At 44.5% G+C, this 20,287-nt stretch overlaps 1 pseudogene; it reads right to left on the bottom strand.

The window, feature by feature from the left end:
- Window positions 1-314: 314 nt before the first annotated feature.
- On the bottom strand, window positions 315-3,406 carry LOC115796982 (uncharacterized; annotated as a pseudogene).
- Window positions 3,407-20,287: the final 16,881 nt, after the last annotated feature.

The following is a 20,287-nucleotide window of genomic DNA, read 5'->3' as shown; positions in this document are numbered from 1 at the left end:
AAACGTGTACAGTAAACATGGCTGAAACCCAGAGTTCATCTCCCAGATCAAAACTGGTCAGAGTACAACTGCAAAAGCTGAACGGTAGATGTTCAGAACAGAGGTGTACACAGTCAGAAATATAGATCAGATTCTTGAAGTGAAGGAATGAAATGCATCTGTCTTTGTGTAATACAGGGCTATGAATGGACAACCACACATCTATTTAGGCTGGTGTTGTTTTATAGTCAGTTCTAAAACACATCTACTGATGCACCTGAACACATCATCAGTGATGTATCCTGGGGTCACTGGGAGTTTAAGGTCTTCCAACATCATACACCCTCTCCCAGGCGACCCGACCACAGTTGATCAGACTGCAGCCTGTGTTCAACCACCTGTCTCCATGGACCATCTCTTCATATACAGATCCTTCTCGAGGCTTTCTCAGCTGCTTTGGTGATGTTCTTGATGGCTCTGCTCCTCCTGTACAGTAATCCCCAGTGTACTGAGTGCTATGCGCAGCGAGTGCCCCACAAAACCTCTACAACCTACTTCAATGGGCATACACCTCACCTTCCAGCCTGGCCAATGACAGCTTATCACCAAGTGATCATATTTAGACCGCTTGTGTTCATGAGCCTCTCCCAGGTGATCCTCCCAATGAACTGTCAGTTTCATTATGATGACATTTTTTGGTAGACTCTGAGACCAAAAGGATATCTGGCCTCAGAGTAGTGCTGACAATATGCTGTGGAAATTTTAGTTGTTTCTCTAGGTCCACTGAGAGCTTCCAGTCCTTAGCTGTTGATAGGATGCCCGTTGCCATCTTCTTGCACACATCTCTGGGTTTCTCTCCTGTCTTTACAAAGGCAATTGAGCTGGTGGTGCTGCACGCTCTGGTGCAGCTGCTGACCACCTTGCGGTATTATTGTAGGGTCTTTACCCACAATACAAAGCGCCTTGAGGCGACTGTTTGTTGTGATTTGGCGCTATGTTAATAAAATTGAATTGAATTGTATTGAATTGATGGCTTCTGCAACTGGTTTCAGCACTTGTTTATGGCACCAGGTGTAACGGCCCTGGCCAAGTGCTGTTGGACAGGAGCTCAAGATGTGTTCTAACAAGCCTCTTTCTGGACACAGCGGGCAATTTCATTTCTCCATCTTCCCCTAGGTCAGGGGTGTCCAAACTTGCAGCCCGTGGGCCGCCTCAGGCCCCGCCCACTTCCGGTCTGCAAATTGATGTCAAAAATAACATACAATTTGGCCCTTTAAGTTACTTTTTTGACATTTCGCCTTCCCCTCCAATTAAGGGGGTTAAGCGAAATGTCAAAAAAGTAACTTAAAGGGCCAAATTGTATGTTGCCCTGCCCCAGGTGAAGAGGTTAGCTGGGCTGGGCAGAACATACACTGCCCGCACCAGGAAGGTGATGCGTAGCCAGAGGTCTGTGACTTTCCGATTCATGGCTTGCTCCCACCTCATCCAAGACCCCTGCTCTCTCAAACGGGCTGCTGTACTTAATCTTCCTTTCTCCACCGCTTCATCCTAGATTTGCCCACCGGATAAGCCTCTCCAGCCCTTGAAGGATCCATGTGCATCCTGGCACAGACTCTGTGATGACTGTCAGGTCGTGCATATAGGCCCTAATTGGTGGCTGGTGGATCCCCGTTTGGGTCCGGGGGCCCCGACACTCTAGTTCTGCTGACTTGACAATCATGTTCATTGCCAGAGCGAACGAGGTTACCGAGATGGTGCAATCTGTGATGATCCCAACCTCTAGCTTGTGCCATTCTGATGTTACTGCTCCTGCTGAAGCTTTTGTCCTAAACTGGTTGTAATAATCCAGGATCAACTCTGCAACATGGTGCAGCACATGATATTTGGTCATGGTGGACTGGACCCATTTGTGGGGGGATGGAGTCATATGCACTGGCTAGGTCTAACCATAGTACTGTAAACTCTCCCTTATTCTCATGGGCTTCCTGTATGAGCTGACAGACAGCCGCCTGGCTACGATGCTGAAAAAGATCTTTCCTTCCACAATAATGCTATTTTTCCACCGCCAAAGTGTCGGTGCTCGTGCTGGTTTCAATGAACTGGTGAAATGCTTAAGAAAGGGCTTGCATTTCCACCGCGTTTCTGTGAACTGCTCCTTTACATAGTGTGTGAGTGTGGGCAGGTCCTCGTCTGGACACAGAAGCCGAAGAGCGCAAACATGAGAGAATACGCTCCCCTTTCTTGTGCTGCAAACACATTTTATGGTCCAAACAAAAATACTGCAGCATCTGTGTGCAGCACAGAGGTAAACACAGACAGTGATTACGAACAAGACGACAAGTACGCACTTTGCGTCCTTTTATCTGTGACATGAACTGCTACAAAGCAGTTCAGCCTTGAGACCCAACCTAATTCACAGCCGTGAAAATTGCTTCACTTTTCTCATGTAATACACATGTAATATGGTAGAAAAATTTATGTTGAGATGGCAGAGTCATGTCCTTCTCCCATTTTCGTCACGCGACCAACTAGATGAACCCATTTTTCAGCCAAGCACCAAATGCATTCGCGGTGGGAAAACCGCTGAACTAGTCAAATACTGGCACTGGCACCAGAACCCCATCGGTGGAAAAGCGGCCTAAGCAGTGAGATCATTCTGAACTGGTCGATCTTCTTTGAATCCTCCTCTTTAGGAATCCAAACCCTTTTCTGCAAATCTCCACTGCTGTGCCACCTTCCCTCTCCTCCAGATGACTCTTAAGATCTTCCCAAGTCTCTTGAAGAGCAATGGGCAGTGCTTATAGACCTTATAAGGAACACCACTGGGTCAAGGGACTGAGACAGATCTTTCCTTCCTCACAATCTCCTGGACTTCCTTCAGAAGTGGTTCGTTGGTGTCAAAGTCCTTCGTGGGAGGTGGTGGGTCTATGAGAATGTTGCACTGACCCAGCTACTTCTCCATGTTAGGGTCACTGTACATGCTGTGAATGTACCAAGCTAACTCCTCCTTTGAGCAGACCAGTTTGCCATCCCGTTTCTGTCCTAGCAGTGCCTTAGTGAAGCCTAAGGAATTAGCTATGAATGAAACGTGCTTCCTGGCCTCTCTTTCCTATGCCTTCGTTGCCCTTCTGCTCTACACAGAGATCAGCCTCTTCCTCATTCCAGCTCGCAAGTCTGCCATTGAGGGGCACTGCTTCTCGCTGGCTTCCTTTTACTGCCTCTTGAGGGACCTCAGCTCTTTTCAGATCCTGTGGATCTTGGCCGCACTCTGGTTTTTGCTGTAGGCTGTTCGTGCGGGTCTCTCCTCCGCCACGCCAAACTTTTCCTGAGCAAGACTAACTGTAATAGTTGTCATTGTCTGCAGCCTTCGATCCACATCTCCTCTTGCAGTTGCTTCCAGCACCTTGTTAACATTTTCATCAAACTGCTCCCAAACTGTCGCCTTGCCTTGCAGGGCTGTGGCCACTTGGTTCAAACCTTCTCCAGGGAGAAATTTGGTGGGACTGGCTTTGCCACACAGAGGCTCTGGGCTCTATGAGGTGCTTCCTGACCCGGCTCCTCCTGTGTCTCATCAGATGACCCATCTGTGTGTTGTGGAATATCATTCCCTCCTCTTCCAGGCCTGGTGAATCTTGAGGCCACAGCTGTTCTTGCAGATTTTCCTGCATCTGCACATTGTAATCGTAGTCATTACTTCCTTGCCATTGGTCATTGCCATTTGGTCCATCAGCTTGGGGCTCACATTCTCCTCCTCTCTTGGGTTCCCCAGGGGTTATTTTTCCATAAGTTGATCTGTAGCTTCTTAATGGGTTCCCTCCTCTCTGAGGATGCGATTTGGGCTGCCAACCCACCACCCCATCCCAACACATGACATACAGTACATACAATAATTCAGTCCTGTGAATGTGTCATCCCTGTCTTAGCTGATGCCATGAGGTCATGAATCCACACTCATGAATAAAGTCAATGTCGCTGTGGCAAATGTTTTTAAAAAACAGATTTTTATATAATTTATATCTCGTCTCTACATATTTATGTCCCTGTAGAACTGTTTTTAATCTTTGGTGGAGACATATTTAGGGCTGTCCTGATATCAGATTTTCTCTGCATGTGAACAAAATAATTCCATTTCATGGAATAACGCAATGTCTGTCACAAGGAAAGAGGAACAGTGGTGTTTCAGTCATGGCTCTGTTTCCCTCTTTTAAGCAAAAACCAAAAAAAACACGGAAACCAACTGAAAACCACAAGACAAAAAGTTGTGCTTTGGTCAGCAGATTGAAACCAACTGCTCATTGTCAGGAGCACGATAGATGGAAGTTCTGCTTCTCCTGACACTGACTGTCTCTGTGGTTTACCACATGTAAAATTAATTTACAAACACAAACATCCAAACCTGAATAAATAGAGATCATCTGCACATATTTGGAAGTTCAGCTTCACGAATCTGATCATTTTTCTCTTTCTCAAAGCTTCCTGCCCACAAAATGTGTAAAAACAAACGTACCGTACACACACACACACACACACACACACACACTCACACACACACACACACACACACACACACACACACACGTGTGGCGTTATAAGACAAAAGTCTCTCTTCCAGCAGTGTGTAATAACACTTGTGTTAATCTTGTTAATCTCTAACAGCAGCAGGCTGAGGTCATAGTTCACTTAATGACTGATCCTGAACATGTTTCCATCACCAAGGTAACAGCTTTCTGCCCTCAGCTACCATCAGGTTGGATAAAGTGCTGAGCGGGCAGTGAGAGCTCAGACTGAAACAAACAGGACAGAAATGGAACCATGGACAGAACCAGCAGTGAAATCTGATCAATGGAGTCCAGACAGTTATTTTCTTTATTCATAACTGATCAGAAAATAAACTCCAAATCTCCCCAAAGCAGGTTTTTATTAAAAGTCAGAAACACATAAACTTATTTTAATTAGTTTAACTGTGTTTAGTCGATCTTACCGACTGAGGTTCTCACATATATTTAAGCTGAGTACATTTAAACCAGACAGATTATATCCACATGAAAGCACAACCAGTCTGTGCTTCATCCAGGGTTGGACTGGGACAAAAAATTGGCCCTGGCATTTTTGGCTTAGACCGGCCCGCAACTATGTCTTAGAAGCATTTGACACTGTTTTACTCTTATTCAGTGTGGGCATACCTTTTGCTAATAATACTTTTATACTTTTTTTTTTTTTTTTAACTACTTTAGTAATGCTTAAATTGCAAAGCTTTGACGTATCATTTAGTTTTTTAAAATCTGTTATTTCACCTGCTTGAGGGCTTTTTAAAAGCATGTTTAACCAGCACAGCGGCTACAAATTCAAACTACTGTGCAGCCTTTCAACACACCTTTAACCTAAATATCTAAAATGCTATGATGCAGCCTAAAATGAACACTTGCTGCTCATCCAACACTTCTCGGCCTTGACTGTTTGCTATTTTATCCTGAGGGTTATGGAACAAAAAAGTCAAGTGGTAGACCCAAAGAAATTTCACCAGCGCTGAGCCGCAGGATCCATGGTAGGCTGAAATGCCACTGATGTTGTTCATAACCATGTTTCAACTTACTGGGACGGTGCTGTGTCACACAGCTTCCACGCTCTGGTGAAACTGATTTCCCTGCTGCTGATGCTTCGGGGATCTGGTGACCAGTAGCTTGGGCCTTTATGACCTGAAGGTCAGGACACAAACTGGAGATCGCTCGTGTTGAGTGCAGCCTTGCGCAGAGGTCTTTGCGTTGCAGAGATTGAGATAAATGAGTCACTGGGTCTCTTCAGCCTCTTTCTGGCATATTTATTTAACAAAACTCCAAACACAGTCCGTATGAAAACAAATCTCACTCAGAGCGCCATTATTCAACCACATCACCAACGTCATGCTGTAACGGCGTCATGTATGTGTACATCAGAAGCAGTAATGAAAAACAACAGTAGGTGTCAGTATTGTGACACATTTTTTTTCGAGTAAGAGCGTCAGTAACAATAAAATTTAACAGCTCGGTCTGTTACAGTGCTTTATTGCAGGTTTGGGGTAGGGGTGCATGGGTGTGTGGTTTTTAGGTCAAGAGCACACCACCACACGAACTGGACTGGAGCATCACTTCCCCTGCCAGTCCAGTAGGTGGTGCATTACCACACAACACAAAGTCATAACACAGAAGATAATAAATAGGTCCGGGCCTTTCTTTTTTCTTTTTTTTTTTTTTGCCTGTCATGTCTGGCAGATCTTGCAAACAGAACTGTGATCTGAATGCATTGTTGTGCCAAACATATTTGCTATTTCAAGATGAGCTCTATAGGTTCTCTATAGGCTCCTCTTGTTACTGTGTAACCCTTTATTTTACTTGAATTATTTTTAACATGCTATTTATCAAATTGTGCCAGAAATGACAGGCTTAAGAAATAGAAAAGAGAAAAGAAAGAAAAGAGAAAGGGAAAGAGGAAGAAGAAGAAAGGGAAAGAAAAGGGGAGAAAATAGAAAAAAGAAACAGGAAAGAGTGCAAGTAAGTAAACCAAATAGTTAGCCACTTGTTAAACTTAAGATATTGACAATATCTGCAAAATTAAAGATTGTGTGGGGAAAAATAAATAAATAAAAATAAAAGAAGAATAGTTATACAAACCAACCATTTTGTGTTATTATGTGGGTGTATGTGTTTGTGTCATGAAATGTACTTACCAATGAAGGCAGAAAGCCGCAGCCCCGCCCATCAGAACCCAGAGGCAGGCAAAGAGAATCCCAGGAAGCCCAGGCCACCAGCAGCCCACCAAGACCTACGAAGACCCGCGGCCACTCATTCCAAAGACAACCGTACACCCCTCCCAGCAGACGGAGGATGGAGGTCTCAGATGGAGTCCCAGCAGCCAAGGAGCAAGGGCACCAGAGCATCCGAGGCAACGAGAAGCCAGCCCCCCCCCCAGCGGCCAGCCCCCCGCACGGCCGGCAGCAGGGCCCCAGGGCCCCCGGCACCCAAGGGCCGCCCGAGCCCCCACAGGGCCCCCCCCCACGCCGAAGAAGCCAATGCAGCCCCGCGCCGCAGCCCCCAGGGGAGCAGGTCACCACCCACATCAGAACATCCGGCCCCACCCAGGAACCAGGAGGTACCCACACCCCAGGGGGGCAGGGGGGGAGAGGCAACCAGCAAGGAGCGGTCAGGAGGCAAGCCACCGGCCCAGACCCAGGTCCAGCCAAACATACAACCACACGCACACCGGCAAGCACACCCTTGTACACATTTATGCACAAACACACTCACCCACACACATATAAACATAGATACACCATATTCACTCGCCCACCCATACTCACGAAGACTGTGACAAATACAAAGACTCACATTCATCCATAGCTACCCACTCTCTGAAGATGGGAGCGGAAACCACCCCAGGGCCATCAGTGACCCCAAGATGCCGCCAGCCCGGTCCCCAAGGAACCACCCGACCCCGACCCCGGGCGAGGCATAAGAAATCGGGGTGTGAGATGGCCCACCCCCCCTTCCCCCGCCCAACTTATAAGTGTATGTGTTTATGTTGTGAATGAATGAGGTGTATAGGGTGCAGTTAAAATTGAGGGGGCAGTTGTGCCACAAGCACCAACTGCTGGACGTCAGTGCTCGCCCACACTGCCCCCCCAAAAACCCTCCATGTCTAAAATGCAAATAAAATTTGGGGACAGACAGAAATGAGGATCTGAATGGGGCCACCTCAGCGGCCGCCCCTCATCAACCTCTGTGTAACATGCCTGCCCCAAAGGTCCTATATGTATCGTGTAGTATGTGTGCATGTGTTGTGAATTATAGTGCAATTAAAAAGGAGATGCAAGTGGCCGCGTGACTCTGCATGCAGCCTCTCAACCCTACACCCTACGTGTGTGTGTGTGTGTGTGTGTGTGTGTGTGTGGGGGGGGGGGGGGGGGGGGGGGGGGGGGGTGTAAGACCAGGAAGGTGGAAGAAAAAAAAAAAAAAAAAACCCCACCCAACCTGGAAGAACAGAGCCAGCAGTCCACTGGCTCAATAGGGACCCCGACCTCCCACACCCCAGCACAGGGCAGGGAGGGGTGAGCCCGGGGCCGTGGTGACAGCATCCCAGAGCACTGCAGCACCTGAGACTAGTGCCACCGCCCCCATCATAGAGGGTAGCCCACTCTCACTAGACGCCCATTCACTCAACAATAGACACAAACAAGTGACAGGACACGCTGGCCTGAGTTGGAAATACGGTGCCCCGTCCCCACCAACCACCCCACCGCCGTCCCCACCCCCCACCCCACCCCCCGGCAGCGCAGGCACCCCAGGGCCCCAAAAGCGCAGACCGGACGTCCCAACGCAGGTCAGGTCAACCCACCCCACCCGGTGGTGCGCCCGGGACAGCAGAGACCCCCCAGCGCCAGGGGGGACCCACCGGGAGCCAGCACGGCCCCAGGTCCGGGGTCCCAGGGCCCAGCCCCCGAGCCACCCAGGGAAGACCAGCCAACCGACCGGGGGCCGGGGGCTGGGTCCGGGCCTTTCTAACAGGTAGCGATCGAGCTTTTTCCTCCAGCTAGCTGCCCGTGTACAGAGTTAGCTGGCTTACTAGCTGAGCTAACGGTGGATAGCTTACTGGGCTTACTGGCCTAAATTACTGGATTGGATCTCAGAAAGAAATAAAAAATGCAATCCGATCCGATCCGGCCCAGATTAGCTGCATTGCAGTTCTCGGTCATCGTCTTCTTCTTGTGGGTCTGCAGTTGACCAAACTTGCTTAGAGCTGCATTACCACCACCTACTGGAATGGAGTGAGGATCAAGAGTTAGAAAAAAAAAAAAAAACCTCCTCAGATTCTAGAAAGTTCTCCGTTGCTGCGATTGATTCCCTTTGACACTGAGCGATCATCAGTGACATGTTTTTCTCCTTCGCCCCCACCACTCCCTGTGTGTTTGTGTGTTGTGCTCGCTGTGCTGAGAATTTCAGCAGTTATTTTTTTCTCTACTTCAGCTCCCGGACATACTGCTAGCGAGCGCAGCTATTAGCACTGGTGAGCGTCCAGTACCGGAAGGACCCCTTTTTATACTTTAATCCCTGATTAGTGACTAAATATAGACCTGCATTAGAAACGTATTTAGGGGAATGCTTGTGAATATAAAGCATTACAAGATTACGCTCAGGCAGTCCCCAGTTTTTCAATACAACAGCAATCAGCAGTTTTACTCGCAGTCTGTCTGCACAGGTGCAAAGAGGTGGAGCCAGTGAGCTCAGATGGAGCGGACGAAATATTTTTCTAGCGTCCAGATGAAGCTTTTACCCCTATAACCTGTAACCTCCATTAAACCTTTACTGGGAAACAGCTGGAGGTCCTTCATCAACCACCTGATCAGTAAGTGAAGAAAAGAGAACTTTGTAGCTGCTCCATCCACCCTGTTTGTTTCACGCAGGGAAAAACGGACTCGCACTGATTAAGTTCACTCTCTCCATCCACCGTCTTTGTGTAGGAATGTTGTCTTTTAACACGTGCAGTATCACGTTCGATCGTTAGAGATTTGTACTAGTAAATCTGTGGTTTGTACTTGTATTGTTGTAACTTTGTAGCTTGTATTCTCAGAGATATATGTTTGACAGGTATGGTCTTGCCCCACACCATACCTGTCAATTTTGTATTTAAAAATAAGAGAAATTTTCTGCTGCTGAAAATAGAAGTCGCTATATGATATCATCACCTAATTTGCATAATTGGTCACTTGATTGTAGTTGCAATTGTGTCTGTAGGAGAGAGGAATAACATCTTTGGAGAGACAAAAAGTGAAGAAGAAACAACCTAAATATGTTTAGCACTACAAATGAACCTAATGAAATAACTTCATAATTTTAATGCTTTGCCTAGACCCACATTACATACAGATGCAGCCACTGAAAATTTCCGGCCGATCCGTGACGCGACCTTGGCCGGTCCTTGGCCGATTCGTGGCCGAACCTCGGCCTAAACGCGATCCCCCGCTAATGACGTAGGAATTCCGGCCACTGGTGGGAACGCCCCTAAGCAGCATTTGGGGAAAATGGTGGTAATGTCTTGTTTATCCACCAGGAGGAGCAGTAATAGTGGAAGCGCATTCATTTACAGCCCGCTGTATACTGTACCAAGGATCCTCACATCATTGAACTGTAATTGTAAGCGGAACTGTCCATTAAAAACAATAGAAAGATGAGAGTAAAGCGGTCATTATAGTGGAGCGGTGAGTATTGTCTGGAGGGACGGGCTGGACTTGAAGTTCAGCCCGTGACCTCGGACAGGCTGTGAGCGCTGCACCGCCAGCGAAACTGGGTAAAAAAATAATTAAAATAATTCTGATCACCAGCCGGTTTGGCCTGGCAATGACCTGGGAAGCCTAATCCTCTCATCAGTGTCACATTGTTCTTCCAAGTCTTCACAATGTTAAGCTTTTTGTTTGTTTATATTTTCCCTTTTATTTTATAATCAAAACTGCGACCAAAATGACTCCTTCCCAAACTAATAATACCGGCAGTCGTTATTGTATGCTGAGCTAGGGTTAGGGTTAGTAATTGCATAATAAGTGGATTATTATTTACTTCTTTGACTCTCCTCCACCTGCTTCATCAAACCTCAGCAGTAAACATATATGAAGGCAGCAGCTGACACAGTAACAGTGAGCGCAGCACACTGTGCAGTCTAAACTCTGCTCTGATTAATTGTATGAATGTACAGCGAGTCAATCAGGATTATGAAACGTCAGCTGCAGAGCCTCCATCATCAGAGCCCTGCCCGGTTCATTTTCCATTTTATAAACAATACTTTAGAGGTTTTCGTGAAGTCACACTGTGACAGTGACGTGCATTAGTGTGTGTGTGTCATCAGTGGCTATAAAAGGCCTTTTCTTAAAGGATAAAGTGGTGTTTGAGCCACAGTTACGGCGGAGCGGCGGCTCTTTGAAATGGGACGCAGCCTTCCTGCGGCAGACAGCTAGCAGCAGGAACCGGACGCGCCAGGTTAGCCTAAGAAGCTACTGAGGCGTCCGTGACAACCACCATAGAAACAGCCTTTTAAGACCGTTTTAAAAACATCCTCAGAGTTCAAACGAACAAAAATATATGATTTGAAACAATTACAGCTGCAGAGCTGTGGCGGCTTCTTTAAACGTTGTTTACATAGATGATCATGAATGATACGATGTAGCTAGCAGTGTAGCTAGCAGTGAATGAGGTGACGTCATTGTGTGCGCATTTCACAGCTGTCTGTCTCAGTCTGTTGTTGATATTACTCTAATTAACATGTGTTTACTTTCTCTGGACCATCTCAGGACCACCGTTACAATTTCAGCCTACAAAATGATTTAAATATGAACACACACTCTAACATCAGTGCGCTTTATGAAGTCCAATCCTTAAAATAAATATGTTTGTAAACATTCATGTCTCTGAAATAAGTACAGATGTTCATGTTTGTCATTACCATTTTATTTGTTTAGAGAATTGTGAACTTCACATTGTGTATCTAATCAGAGTCTCAGCAACCTTCAGTCAGAGACTGAGACTGGATCACAGCTTTAACCTCTGCAGAGTCACAGACAGACACAAACCTTCCAAATCACACACAAGCAGCCCAGTCTCATCATTTTTGGATGCCTCTACTGTACACTACACTGTGATCAATATACTAAAAATTATAAATGAAAAGATAACATTCACATAAAGCTGTTTGAAAGTAAAATTAATAGGTACTTTCCAATAATATTTTTAAGGATCTCTGTCAGAGACCAGACAGAGCCATGACTCTCAAGAACCAGAGACTGAAATATGGAAAGAAAAAAAAATCCCTATGAGAAATAAATGTGTAACAGTAAATATTTTGTCCACTGGAAAATAATCGTTTTGAAACAAAAGCTTGGGATATCATCAAACCAGAAAAATAGAACTAATTTTTTTCTTTAATAACACACCTTAGCATGCAGTAATGTGACACATTTCCAAACAACAATACATAGATTTTGTTCAATGTTTTGATTGTGGCAGTGAAAACACATGTTGCTGTGTGAGTGTGACTGGCAGCCTGTGCACTGAGACCATGAAGCACACTTCTCTGAAGCAGCTTCTTCTTCTTCTTGAAATCTACCAAAAGGAGAAAGAACATCTGAGGTGAAACCAGTCAGGACAAATGATTAAATTATATATAGTAGTTCAATACAGCCTCTCAGGTAGCTTTGTGTTGATTTCAGCTCACTGCTCCTGTCTGTGGACCCGTGGTTTTTATGTTTGTAACCATTTAACTTCCATTCATCTATTTAACTCAGGGAGGAGAAATGTCAGGTTGGTGCAGCTGGTGAGTTTAGGAGGGAGGTGCGTTTGGTTCTCTGTTGTCATTATCTGAAAGATTTGGTTCACCCTGTGGCTGGGCTGTATCTGGGGTTATGTTGGACCTGTCACACTTAGCAAGTTTCCCAGGTTGGTGTTTATGGTTTAGAACTTCTAGCTCTGGAGCAGCATCTGTGGCTGTGTAGGGTCCCGTTGGTTTTTGCTGTTTCTCCAGATCTGCGTTGGAAATTAGGTTATTGATCTCAGTGCATTCCTAAACAGGCTGAACAAGGTTATATATCGTCACCCTCCTAAAAAAATGGTCAAAGACATTTTTTAAATTTTATTTTTGTCCAAATTAAATTTTCAACATTCAGTTCAGTTTTTTGTGTTTTCTGAAAAGCCTGAAAAAAATCAAGGGAGGGTGACGACATGTTTCATGGCTAAATAACATAACTGCTGCAGTCTGATGGTGTCAGCAAGATCTGAAGCAGTGGGTGACGAGGAAGAAGAGGAATACAACAATTTGAAGAGATCCCTCAGTCTACAGTCAGCACAACGGCTACATTAGTGGCTGTTTGAGTTTCCTTCCATCTGCTGTGAACCTGAAGCACGGAGAACACAAAACATCTCTTCCAAATCTGGGATCTCAATTACAAATTTGTTCTTATTAAAGGTGAAATATGTGTTGTGACCTGGCTTTTTATACACCTGGCGACCCTGGGTCATCATTGGTAACCCATCCCCACCCCCACACCCATCCCACACACATTTCGATCTACTGGCCCCGTGTACATAACAAAAGGTGGCCTAATGAGATGTAAACTGCCATTTGGAGGTGCTTGGTAGAAAAAGGAGTAGTGAAAAAAGCTGGTAGTTCTAGTGGTCCAAGTTGTTCACCCACTCTACTCTAAGTCTCAGAGTGGGCTTGGTTTGTGGCCTGAACTTGAGTTCAAGCTTCTCCAAACTCCACTGGTGTTGCTCTGCTGTAGCTGGTCCTCCATCTTCTTTCTGTAGGTGTTTTTTCCATCCCTGATTTTCCTTCTGAGATCCTTCTGCACAGCTCTCAGCTCCTCCTTATTTCCTGATCTAAAGGTTCTCTTCTTCTCCTTCAGGAGAGCCTTTGTTTCAGAGCCACAGTTATGTACAACAAGTAATACTCAAGTGAATGTTAAACATGTATTAAAAGAAAAATGATTCAGCTCAGCTCACAATAAACTGCTGGATACTATTCTGGAAATGCCTAATGAATACAAGGCCACTGTGAGCAATGACAAACCTTTAAACATGATAATCAAAAAGTACACATTAAGTATCATTGCTCACCTTTATTTATGAGAGTGTCACTTCTCAAAATGATTGCATGCTGTCAGCTCTCATGGGTGAAGTTTGGCTTTGAGGGTTGGAGAAGAAGCTTTCCAGCACCTTTGGATTTCCAATTCAGTTCTGAAAGAGTAAAGACACAAACTACAATGATGTATGAAGCGGAAATGTTTAATTGTTGCTGCAGCACAAAACAGGTTTATAAACTGGTAGCTGATATAGCCTGAAGTATTAAAGATGAACCTCCTCTTCCTCAAAAAAAAAAAAAGATTTAGTGCTTCTTATTGCTGTTCTCAAATCTGCTCCCTCCACTGATAAACAACAACAATGTAAAACATATTAATGAATCAGTAACAAAATTATGGTGTTGAAAGTAAGTAGCCTGATGCTTCTAGATTAGTGACTCCAAAGCAGGCTGAGTCAAAACCTGAGATGGAGACTGGGTTTGTTTAAAGCTGAGGACAGTGAATCAGTCCCTGCTCACTGACAGGATTCCCAGAGTCTGGAAGCTTCTCCATGATGGGAATGTAATACACTGCAAGTTTCAGCTCATTCTCAGGTGCTGGCAGGTTTCATGGATCCTCAGGTTTGTCACAGAGGATTAAAGGCAGCCAGACTTTGATCAATTCATTTCAGTTTTATGTGTATAGCGCCAAATCACAACAGTCACCTCAAGGCTCTTTCCACAGAAGAGCTGAAGGCTCTGCATCCCATTCTACTCTTAAGTATCATAGGAACCACAAGTAAGCCAGCAGTCTGAAGTATAAACAGACTGCTCTTTGTTTAAATAGTGAATATAAGAAACTTGCTAATATAAGGTTTGTTTACAGTGAATATAAAGAAATCACAGGAACCTCCCCAGCAGCCTAGGCCTATAGCAGCATAACTAAGAGAGGCTTCAGGGTCACCTGATCCAGCAACTGTGTTCAGACCAGTATCATTTTATTTTACATTGTGATAACCCTGGGTCAGTTCAGTGCAGATTAAATGAAGCACTGTACTCGCAGATATTGAATATGGATGCACTGAAGCTCATCAGGATATTTATTTGGAATCTGTGGCTGAAAATAATCATTTTACTTAACTAGTAAGTCCAGAAGCTCATATTTCTGTCATAACATTGTTTAATAGTGAACGCTTTCCTACGATATCCGCTAACATTTGCACAAAAGACGGCAAAACCCGCAATAATCTCTACAAATGCATCTCAGAGTTGGGATATCAGCGCTCTCTTACACCACATTAATCTAATTTCAAGTGCTTATTGAACTCACTGCCGTAATAATATCACTATATAAACGCTGTCCATTGAAATCCTCTTACCTGAACACTGCAGCATCCGCCGGAAGTCAGCGAGCATGGCTTCTGTAGTCCTTCTTCTGTAGTCCTTCGTCTGTAGTCCTTCTTTGTCAGTGATCCTCCGTTAGAACGATAATTATCTTCTCGACTGACTACGAGGTGCAGACGGCCCTTGCTGGCCCATATCTACAGGCCTGAAAACCGCTAATAAAGTCAGTAATTACCTGATAACACCCGAAGCGGGTGAACTAATGCAATTTACCTGGACAGCAACGGGAATACGCGTGACCATGGTCACGTCCGATGGGGTGATGGGTACTGTAGTTCATTTATTTATTCATCGTTGGTTCATGGATTTAACACAGAGGAAAAACGGCTTCAGACCACGGAACTCACAGAAAAAATTGGACACCGAATATAGCACTAACCATAAACACGTAAATATAAATTTAGACCTAAAAAGCCCCACAAATGTCATCGTTACAACCATAAGCAGCACCCCACATTAAATGAAACAAGGAGAAATTCATGTCAAAAGGAAAAGTGGCGCTTAAGGATCGCAATTAAAGGCATAATTCAGCTTCTGAGCTTCCAGTTCAAAAGAAAAGGGGGGAAAAAAGGGGGACAGGGGCAAAAAAAAAAAAAAAAACTATACTGCAGCTTAGAAGCCGTGCTCAGAGGCACGAACTTTATCCCACTGCATTTCAGGCAGGTTAGAAGTCGTGCCGAGTAACACGAAAAAAAGAGGGAATTCGTGTTCATGAGCACGAATCAATAGATTAAATTTCGTGACTACTGCACGAACTGCCGTGAGACCGGGTTGGCTCAGCGCAGCACCGCTTCTTTTTTAACCTACTGTATTTATTTACTTATTTAGTTAAAAGATGAAGTGAAACAAAGGAATCTTTTGGTGATTCGCAATGGAAATGTGTGAAAGGTCATACTGACAAAAATTGTAGGCATCTATTTTAGGTTTTCAAAACTTGATACTTCACCAAAACTTTTTTGAATCACAGAACTCAACATTTTTGTTAAGAAGGCGCCACCTTTTGGTGACAGTCTACAATTGAGGGAAAGGGGTGTGTTCATGCTGGAAAGTAGATACGCCCAGGAGAAGGAGGGGGACTTCCAGCCCGACGACAGCCAGACGTCGGCCAGCTGGGGGCTGAACTTCAGCTGGCCGACGTCTGGCTGGATGCGGCAACTTTAGGTGGCTGCATCTGTAAATAAATTTGGTCTCATATTGTTTAATGTTAGAATATCAAATTTAACAAAAACACTTATGTGGGGTATGACTGCTCGATATATTCAACCCTCCTCCTTTATCTGGGCCACTGTTGCCAACTTGTGTAAGAAACCTCGCTGTCGGCTGTCTCAAAGGTTGATAAAGGCCGAAGCAAGGTCCAGGGAAGGTGTCTCAGCAGGGGGCGCAGGCTCGGTGTTTAAGTGAGGTCCGGGGTTAGAGTCGAAGCGAGGTCTGGGCGATGCCAAAGCGCACGAAGGCTTTATGTACACAAAACACAGTGACAGCAGAGGATTTCAGGGGCCTATTCCAGGAAGCATGTTCAACAAACCCTGAGTTTAAAAACAGACTCTGAGTTGATCAACTCTAAAATCGGCAACTCTGAGTTTCCTGTTACAGAACAACTGATCAGGGTTAGTTCGATCAACTCTGAGTATGATCACTCTGATTTAGCGCGTGTGTGAGTAAAGGAAAGGAAGCCATCATCAATGGAGCGCTGATACCAGGATTAATAAATAAAGAGCAGAGCCTCCATTTTAATCCGATGGATGGAGGATCGCACGTGTCAGTGTGGAGCATGACGAGTCACTTTAATCAGCCTGACCCACTCTGACATCATCATAGAAGGAATAAAAGTTTGTTATAAAAGATATAATTTCTTTTATAATGTCTGCTGTCATCATTTACACAACTTGAATCTCCATCAGATGAAGCTGAATCCTAATTTCACATTTGATTTATAAAATCTAATTATTCAGCCTGACGGACAAACTGCAGGAGACAGAAAGTGAAGATGTGGAGAAACAGCTCAGACTGAGTTTACTGACCGACCTGTGTGTTAGAGACTGAGACAGCAGCAGACCCCGGGGGGAGCTGACCTCAGGTCAGTTTGTTACTTAATAAAAACATTTTTGCTGCAGTTTATGACAGTTCAGGTTATGGTTATTTGTTTAAATAATTGTACAATAAAAATTTAATCTATTGATGGAATAGTCTCTGGAGCTTGAAAAAGGCGACTGGACTTCTTTTTGTTTCTTGAAGACGTTTCACCTCTCATCCGAAAGGCTTCTTCAGTTCTCAACCAAATGGTGGAGAGACCCAGGTATTTAAACCCCTGTGGGCGTAGTCCCCTGGAGGTGGGACATCTCAGTATACTTCAAACCAAGTCACACCCTAAGACAAAAACTGGTTCATCCCGAGGACAACCCCGCCAAACACAAGATCAGCGATGTAGTGTATGCTGATCAGTGCAGTGAAGAGTGCTCGGACCTCTACATTGGTGAAACCAAACAGCCTCTTCACAAACGAATGGCACAACATAGAAGAGCGACCTCGACAGGACAAGATTCAGCAGTACATCTGCATCTGAAGGAAAAAGGGCACTCTTTTGAGGATGCCAATGTTCACAAGAAGAGTTTTTACCCACAAGCCATCCGTCTGCTCAACTCTGAGCCCTAACTGGACCATTATTGCACAATGTAAATATTATAATTTATAAAAGTGTGTATAGTGTATAGTATATAGAGTATAGTGTATAGTGTGAATTACTTTTTTTTATTTTTATTCTTCTTATTTATATGTGTGTGTATATATGGTTGCAGGTACAAAATACATTTCACTGTGCTTTGTACTGTGTATAACTGTGCATGTGACAAATAAACACTATCTTAATCTTAATCTTATCTTACATTTTGGACAGGGAAAACAGATGGTTTGAAAAAGGAGTGAAAGAAGCCATCTATGTCCACTGTGAACAACCATCATTGAACAGAGGAGGTGGATTACGTCACCAACTTTCCCCCGCTTACAGTGCTGTCCTGAGCTCCCTTCCCAGACGTCTCAACCCCCATTCACACCTTTGTTCCAGTGACCTCAATAGGCCACAGGAAACAATGGAGCGGAGTCCTAAATTGGTTTCAACCGAAACCACTGATTAAATATGACCCACGCCCCCTTCACACCTGGGCACATGTGTTCACGCACATGATCAATAGAGGGTCATAACCACCTCCAGGGGACTACGCCCACAGGGGTTTAAATACCTGGGTCTCTCCACCATTTGGTTGAGAACTGAAGAAGCCTTTCGGATGAGAGGTGAAACGTCTTCAAGAAACAAAAAGAAGTCCAGTCGCCTTTTTTCAAGCTCCAGAGACTACTATGACCTGGATGACTGAGAATCTACACAGACATATTGATGGAACAGCAACCTCACTTTATTAATTTTGTATTTTGGAATTTCATTATTTCTGCCATTACTGGATAAAAATGAAAAATGAGATTTACAGAAAAACTGCTTTAATGTTTCCAGTTTAACCATTTTAATCTGATCTAAGATCAGCGGATAGATGACAGCTCGCTGACAGCCACAGCAGAGATGTTTCACTGAGTTACTGTTAAAGGTCAGAGTTCAGTCATAGTTTCATATTTAGCTGAAAACATTCAGAGCAGCTTTCCAGTAATGAATGTAAAGTTTTACCAGTAAAGGGAAACATGCTTTGATAAATGCCTCAGCTTTATATGTTTTAAAATTCAGTGCATTTTGGGAGGATGAGACATTTTAAATAAAGAATGCAGATCGAATCCGGAAAAATGAATCTATTATGAACAGATCCAAACTGGATGAGCTGGAAAATAACTGGAGCCTGAACTGGATCTGGACCTTATCGGGTCTGAATCTGTGATCCTGATCCGTTTGGATCCTCCTGCTGCGCGGGTGGACTCGGACAGGGTTTGCAGATCCGTTATAGAGCCTATGATCACAGATTTTGGTGATTTTCAGTGGAAAATATGTGGAAATTCATACTCTGAATTTCAGAGTATGACATCATTTAAATCCATTTAGTTCAGTTCAGTTTTCAAGTCTTCAAATATTTCAGTCTCATCTTCACTCAAACATTCACATCATCTCCAGGATCCGGACATTTTGCCATCCACAGTGTTTTCTGTGTCCGCAGCTTCATCCAGATCAGTGTGATGTAACAGTGATGCTGCAGTAACTACAGTAAATGTTTCAGAGGAACTGACTGACAGTCTGACAGCTGCAGCTGCCTCATTATAAATCCGTGACATCATCGCTGTCTCCGTCCTTACAGCCTGTTGACGAGTGAACGACTGTAAAAGCTTCATGTTACAAAAATAACAAACTAACGTCTAACTGGGATTTCAGTGCTTGTAGAAACATAAACGTCTGCAGATGAATTCGCTCCTCTGATCGTTTTGCAGCGTCTTTATGAATGAGGAAATGAATGGGAGTGTGAGACAGGTGGTTCAGGTGCAGCAGGAGGGGAGGAGTCAGAGAGATACTCAGAGTTTGTTGGATAAAACCTGCCAGAGAGCAGGTTAGGTTCACAGAGTCTGTTACCGTGGTAACTGACTCAGAGTTGGAGTTAGCTCTCTGAAAACCCGAGTTTCCCTCATTTTAGGGTTAACAAACTCAGAGTTGTTAGCAAAACCTGCTTCCTGGAATAGGCCCCAGGTTCCTGGTCTATCTCCAAAACTCTCCAAACTTTGTCAACATCAATGGAAAAAGTCGCTAAATTTGTCGCTAATCACTTTTTGGAAAAAAGTCTCTACTTGCACTGCACGAAAAGAGGCATATCCGTCCCCGTATACTGACGCGGGCGCCGCTAGTAAACGGCAGCTTTCGTCAGCATACGGGGATGCGCATATTCGTTCGCCTGAGACGGATATGGTCGTTTACGTACCACTAGAATCAGCGGGGGGGTAGAGGTACGGGGGGAGCCGGCAGGCGCGAGGTGTTAACGACTCCACTTTACATATGAATAACAGCCCTGCAAGCCGAAGCAGCGGCAAGAGACCCACGTGGCTTCTCAGTCATTGGATGATAAAAATGACATCACAATTCAGTATTCACATGTGATTGGTTGGTAGATCTGTCCCCCCATTGGCCTTTATAAAGACAGGCCTGGGTAAGCCCCTCCCTAATAAATAATAACCCAGTAATAAAAATTATTTTTAATTATTATTTCTGTGATATACCTTGTATGTTATGTTGTATTCATGCCATGCTAATAACCTCAACTAAAAGGAATTCAATTAAGAGAAACAAATTGTGAGGCACAAGTTTGAATATTTTTTTTTGTTTTATTTATAAAGCAATATGCACACACACACACACACA

The sequence above is a fragment of the Archocentrus centrarchus genome, chromosome 18 (assembly GCF_007364275.1).
Source record: "Archocentrus centrarchus isolate MPI-CPG fArcCen1 chromosome 18, fArcCen1, whole genome shotgun sequence".
Taxonomy (NCBI): Eukaryota; Metazoa; Chordata; class Actinopteri; order Cichliformes; family Cichlidae; genus Archocentrus; species Archocentrus centrarchus.
Note: the sequence above shows the minus strand (reverse complement) of the source record. Positions and strands in the feature narration are given on the sequence as shown.